At 39.8% G+C, this 6,493-nt stretch overlaps 1 pseudogene across 1 annotated transcript; it reads right to left on the bottom strand.

The window, feature by feature from the left end:
• Positions 1–1,752: 1,752 nt before the first annotated feature.
• On the bottom strand, positions 1,753–2,687 carry LOC308422208 (zinc finger protein 42-like; annotated as a pseudogene). Its single transcript has 2 exons — positions 2,262–2,687; positions 1,753–2,176 (listed from the first exon to the last, which is right to left on the bottom strand). The product of its transcript is annotated as a zinc finger protein 42-like (transcript).
• Between the last annotated feature and the right edge of the window lie 3,806 nt (positions 2,688–6,493).

Genomic DNA, 6,493 nt, shown 5'->3' on the forward strand with positions numbered 1-6,493 from the left:
GTATTTCTTTTCTGGTCCAACCTATTTGGAGTTCTGAAGGCTTCTTTTATGCTCGTGGTCATCTCATTCTTGAGGGTAGGGAAGTTTTCTTCTATGATTTTGTTGAAGATATTTACTGTGCCTCTTAGTTGATACTCTTTTCCTTCTTCTATTCCTATTATCCTTAGGTTCGGTCTTCTCATTGTGTCTTGTATTTCCTGGACATTTTGGGTTAGGAACTTTTTGTTTTTTGCATCTTCTCTGGCTGTTTTGTCTATGTTTGCAATGTTGTCTTCTGCCCCCGAGATTCTCTCCTCGATCTCTTGTAATCTGTTGGAAATGCTTGCTTCTGTGACTTCTGATTTCTTTTTTTGGTGTTCTGACTCTAGGGTTATCTCTTTTAGCGCTTTCTTTATTGTGTCAATTTCTGTTTTAATTTCCCTCTTCCATTCCTTTATTTCTTTGGTTCTGTTTTCATCTCGTTCTTTGAGTTCTTTGAGTGTTTTTCTTGTTTCTTCTTTAAAAGCTTCTGAATCTTTTTGCTTTTTCTCCCTTTCTTGTTTAAGTAACTATATTAGCGTCTTGAGGCATGATTTCAGGTCTGTGTCTTCTTTCTCTGGAGTGTTTGGAATTCCGATGTTTGCTACTATCGGAGAGCTGGGTTCTGGTGTTGCTAGATTGTCTTTGTTTTCTTGGGATATACTCTTTCTCTTTCCTCTTGCCATTTTGTTGTCAGTGATATGTTCTTGACTTTCCCTTGTATCTGGTCTGTGTTCCTGGTACACTTTCCGTGTGCACTCAGTAGAGATCTCTCTACTCCCCGGCAGCCCAGGTTCTGGGTGGCAGCTGGGCCAGGCTCCGCTCTGCGTAGTGAAGTTGCGTCCAGGTGGGAACAGAAGTTCCTAAGATCTGTTCCTGGTCACAGATGCTCAGCCTCTCCGAGCCACCTTTCCGGCTGGCAGGTGGGCCAGGCTCTGCTCTGTGTCCTGAAGTTCCTAAGATCTGTTCCAGGTCACTGGGTCGGGGAGGACGGCAGGTCAGGGCAGGGGGAGCCCTTTCTGTGTGCACTCCACAGAGATCCCTCTGCTCCCCCGCAGCCTAGGTCTCCCAGTCACCAGTTGCTCAGCCTGTTCGTGCCGCCTTTCCGGCTGGCTGTTGGGCCAGGCTCTGCTCTGTGTTGAAGTCGTCTCAGGGTGGGAACAGAAGTTCCTAAGATCTGTTCCCAGTCACTGGATTGGGGAGGACAGGGCAGGTCAGGGCAGGGGGTGCCCTTTCCATGTGCACTCCGCAGAGATCCCTCTGCTCCCCTGCAGCCTAGGTCTCCCACTCACCAGTTGCTCAGCCTGTTCGAGCCGCCTTTCCGGCTGGCAGTTGGGCCAGGCTCCGCTCTGAGTCCTGAAGTTGTCTCTGGGTGGGAACAGAAGTTCCTAAGATCTGTTCCAGGTCGCAGTTTCTCAGCCTGTACGAGCCGCCATTCTGGCTGGCAGTTGGGCCAGGCTCCGCTCAATAAATAAATTTTTAAAATAAAAAAAAAATGTACGCTTTTGAACTGCTTTCACCATTGACTTTTCTGCTGGAATTATGCTATGGATTTTTTTTAAGTTCTTAACATTGTATAATGAAGTAAATAAAAAATAAAAACATATTTTCTATAGCGGTAACATAATCTTAGCCATAGAATCCATCCATAGGAATAATAATCAATAATGCATGTATCCTTAGTGACCCTGTCGTTAAGACTATGCAGCCTGAGGACAATCTCTGTCTCGGCTTTCAGCATTTCTTCCCTGCCTTTGCATGGGTTAGGATGTGAATCATTAGGTTATTTGACTGAATAAAGCTCTTCTCGCAGCCATCAAAAGGATAAACAAAGGGCTTCTCACCTGTGTACTTGCAGACATGGGTGATAAAGTTGAAATCCTGTGAGAAGTGCTTCCCACAGCCTTTGGAGGTGCGTTGAAATGGCTCCTTTCCGCTATGAACAAGAAAAATGCTGTTTTAGTTCCGCGCTCTCCAGAAAATCTTCCCCACACGCTGCACACAGGTGCTGACCGGGACCGTGAACACGCATGTGTTTCCTCAGGGCCGTTTTATCCCTCAGTTTCTTGTTGCACCCAGATTGAGGACGTTCTAGCATCGATAAAGCACCACAGTATAGACTGCCCTTTGGCTTCTCTCCAGTAAAGCCTGCAAGCTGCTTATTTATGATCGGATAAATCTACTTCCGTGCTTTCTGCAACAGGAAGCTTCCTGCTTGTCTCATACTCAGAGCAACCAAGTACTGAGTTAGCTTCAACAGTCGGCTGAGTGGCCTCTTGCATGGCCTCTCTTTTTCTCTCGTTTTGAACCCTTTGTCATGTACTCCAAAGATCATTCGAGAAGGGAACTCTCGCTTCAACAACCTGGTGAGAAAGGTCTTGTTCGGCTTCTTCTAGGCTTTTGAAGAATTTAAAGAGGAATTCTCTTCCAAAATGGGTTCAGAAAACTCACCTCTTATAATGCATTTTAGGTCCATAGTCCATAGTCCTCAGTCTAGAGGATAATCTCATCTTCTTCATGGATGGTGTATGTTATATGTGGAAGCTCCACTCTGATATTCTGGACTGGCCTTCAAGTCGTCTTGTTTTAGGGTCATTCTGTCGGGAGTTCTCCCACTCAAGCCCTTTCTGGCCACTTCTCTTTGACATTTTCTTCACCTGTTCATTCATCTTGTCTTAGCTGCTTCCTTCTTGAACAGTGACTTTGAATCACTTCCAGGCGACACTGCTTCAAACAAGAGTCACCTCAGGCAAACACCTGCTATGTGGTCCACGGTGGTTGATAGAAAACCGCAGAGGGAACACAGTGAGAAGGTCCTGCTTTCTTCCGTGTGTAGAAGCTGTTGCTGTACTGAACACTCACTCTATTGAGATCAAAAGCCTGTCTTCATGTCCCAGAGCGTAGTTCATGTCTCTAATGCCCCAGTGATGTGCTCTAATTATTATTTCCTACTTGCTTGCCTTTCTGAAATTCCAACAAGAAACCGCCACTCACACTCAGAGCAGCAATGGAAATCCAGGTGGCCAGGACTATCCTGTATTTCTTTAAGGTACTTGTTCATGTGCTTCTCGAGGCCCTCTATCATCAAAAGAGGCACGATTTTAAGTCCGAATCTTGTTCTCCATGTGTTTTGGGATACACACTATTTCTTGTGCTTGGAGACCTGGGTTCTGATGTTGCCAGGTTGTCTTGGTGTCTGATGCTTAGATTCTTGCACTTGCCTCTTGCCATCTTGTTATATTTGATGTTAGTTGATCTTGTTGTCTCTGAATAGAGCTTATTTACCCTGTGTGTGTGTGGGAGGGGTGTAGTGGAGTGTCCTGGGTGTTCAGCCCTCTTTGGGTAAGCTGTGAGTTCCGATGGTGATGGGCCGGTTCTAGCTCTGGGTGCAGATGAAGGACTGAAGGGCACAGACCCAAGCTTTACCTGCACCCTGAGAGTCCCAGGAGGTCTCTCCGCAGATAGGCAGTAGAGAGAACATGGACTCATTCGTGGGTTCGGGAGGCTGCTATTCCTGATGGCTGAGTGCAGGCTCTGCTATGGCTCTGGGCACATATGGAAACTGGACCAGTCTGATCCCAGACTGCACTTCGATTCCTGCATCATCAAAGTTTCAGGAGGGTTCTCACCAGATTGTCAGTGGAGAGAGAGTGTGGGTTCACGCGTGGGCACAGGAAAGAGAGTGCTCCTGCATCTCCTTGGGTGCTCAGCTCACTGCAGACAGGACACTAGTCCTGATGGCTGTGTGCTGGCTCTGCCTGTGGCTCTGGGCACAGGTCGTAAAATATCTTAAGAATAACTTAAATTTTTAAATTTTATATAACGTGAAAACCTTATTTTTATATTTTTTTCAAAAAATTGATTTTTCTAGTAAATAGGAATATAATACTCCACATAATTATTGCTAGGCATTTTTGTTATTTTTTAACTTATAGTATTCATGTTTTCAATGGACACGTTGATGTTTAGAGTAGACATTTCCCTACAGTCAGTTAAATAAATTAATGCCTGCTCATTTTTAAAATTTATTCTTTCATTGATATTTCTCTGTATATTCCTACACTCTTAACTCAAAATACTTTTTTCAACCATGTTTGTAGAAACATTTGAACCTAATTACAAATCTCCTTAATATAAAGTTAGTTTTGAGTCTCAAATTTGTTTATTTTCTATGAAAAAACTTCAAAGTATTTTCCTCTAATTTATACGTTTTACAGCTATAATTTAGCAGTATGTATAATTGAAGACTATCTAAAATATCATTACACAAAATTATGAATGAAATGCCACATATATTTAAAGAAATGCTTAGGTAGAATAAAATATTTCCACATACTTATTTATATGTAAATTTAAATGTGTATTGTAAACAATGTAAACATTATATCTTTTCACTGGGTATAAATGATTCCTATAAAAGCTTCTGTTTTATTATTTGAGCGAAAGTGTAAACTGTAAGTGTGGTGGTCTCTGAGCTAAACAACCTGTGGGAAAATACTGGGAGTGAGGAAGTAGGACAGGAGACCAGTGTTTCCTTCACTTTTACGTCCCCTTACTCTCACATTTTTGCTCAGACAAGTTTGTTACACATTTTTGCACACTCACAGTGATTCACAAACAGTGGTATAAATTATTAAGGAACTTAAATATAATATGTCTAGTATCCAAGGTACTTTTCATTATTTTATATAAGACAAAAAAATGATAAATGATGGATGAGATAATAGAACAATTTATCTGGATTACTACATTTTCTGTTGAGCAATTGCTTTTATTTACCAAACTGTTTTTTTTTTCATGTTCGTGGATTTTTATTTAAATTTTTATACAATGTATTTTGACCATTTTCTTTTTTTCATCCATGAACTCTTCCTCAAATATGTCTCATTCTTTATACACCTAAATGTGTAGGTTTATCTCTTATAAGTAAATAAAAACAAAGAAAACTACCCCAAAATACAAAACTACCAAACGAAAGAAAAACAAAGTGAAAGGACATGTTAAAGCAAACAAACAAACAAAAACCCACCAACATCCAAATAAATTAAAACGCCCAAATCCTGGAGTCAATTTTGAGTTTAGCATTTATATGACCTGACCTACATACTGTTTACACACCCCCTGATACTTTGTTTGAAAAAAAAAAAAAACACTTTGATTTCTTGGTTAGTGGGATTTGTGTCTACTTCCCCTTCACAATATCAACATTTTGTCTGATTTGAACCTTTACGGCTCCTGTATCTTGTGTAACACTCTCTGAGAGTTAATATGCAGATAAATGTTTTTGGGTTGGAAAAGTTTTCTTGGAATCATACATTATGTCTCCCTCTAACAACCTTTTACTTCCTCTTCACCATATCTCACTGAGCCTTTAGGAAGAGTTTTAATAAAATTATCATATTTAAGAATGAGTGCTAAAAAGTTTCATTTTCTATGTACAATATCCAGTCATGAGTCTGAATTAATTATCATTTAAGCAAAAAAAGATTGTCTGATAAGGTTTAAGTAATTATATTATCTCAGGATAATAATATGTCATTAGACAACATTTTATTGTTATTTTTCTTTAACAAAATAATACTAGTATTTTTTTTCCCATTATGTTCAGTGACCTATCTAGTCTTAACTTCTTGGCTATTCTTTAGCAGTGTCAGCTATGTTTTCATTTCACAGAGAATTCCTTACATCAAATGGAAAACTACACTTATGCCAGTATTATTTCATCCCAGCCCTGAGGCATGCTGCTGCTGTGGGTCATAGCACGCTTGGTAACTGCATCATCTCAGTGATTATTTTTTCTTTTTCATTATGCAAAAAACATCAAGTACAACGAATGTCTGCCAGTATGGGTCAATCTCATTGGAACCAACTCAATATTTCTATTTTGGAGACTATCAGTAAATTCTTAGACAATATTTTCTAAGCATTTGACTCTGTAAAGAGTACCCAGTCTACTTAGAAAGAGATCTCTTTGGCCAACTACTCAACAAGCCCTAACCTATTCCAAAAGAGGCATTGTTGACTGGACCTCATTTTATGTTGACTTTATTTATGGTCTTTTCATAGCTGCCTATGTTTAAAAAATAAAATATGGACTGTAGAAATACATTAAATTTTAATAAGGAATAAAATAAAAATTTCTCCAGTAGTAGTAGTTTTTCATATAGTTTTTCAAAAGGCCTATTAGTGTTAGTTGTGTCTATCCAAATTCCCTTACGTACCTTGTTCTTCCTAATATAATGCACCATTCTAGTCTTCCTGTTACCTTTATATAGAAAAATTTTGTACTTCTCCTTCCGTGAAAGTTCCACTCATGCCCCCTGGACTCAAAATAGTTACCTAAACTACGCTGTTATTTGAGTTGAAAAACTTTTCTGAAGCTTAAAATCTAATATCAACATATCACTGAAATTGTTTGATTACTACCCTTTGTGGTCTAAAGGGATGATTTGTTCTATATAGCAATTTTCTTGCA

Source organism: Micromys minutus, assembly GCF_963924665.1.
Source record: "Micromys minutus genome assembly, chromosome: 7".
In the NCBI taxonomy this organism is placed as follows: Eukaryota; Metazoa; Chordata; class Mammalia; order Rodentia; family Muridae; genus Micromys; species Micromys minutus.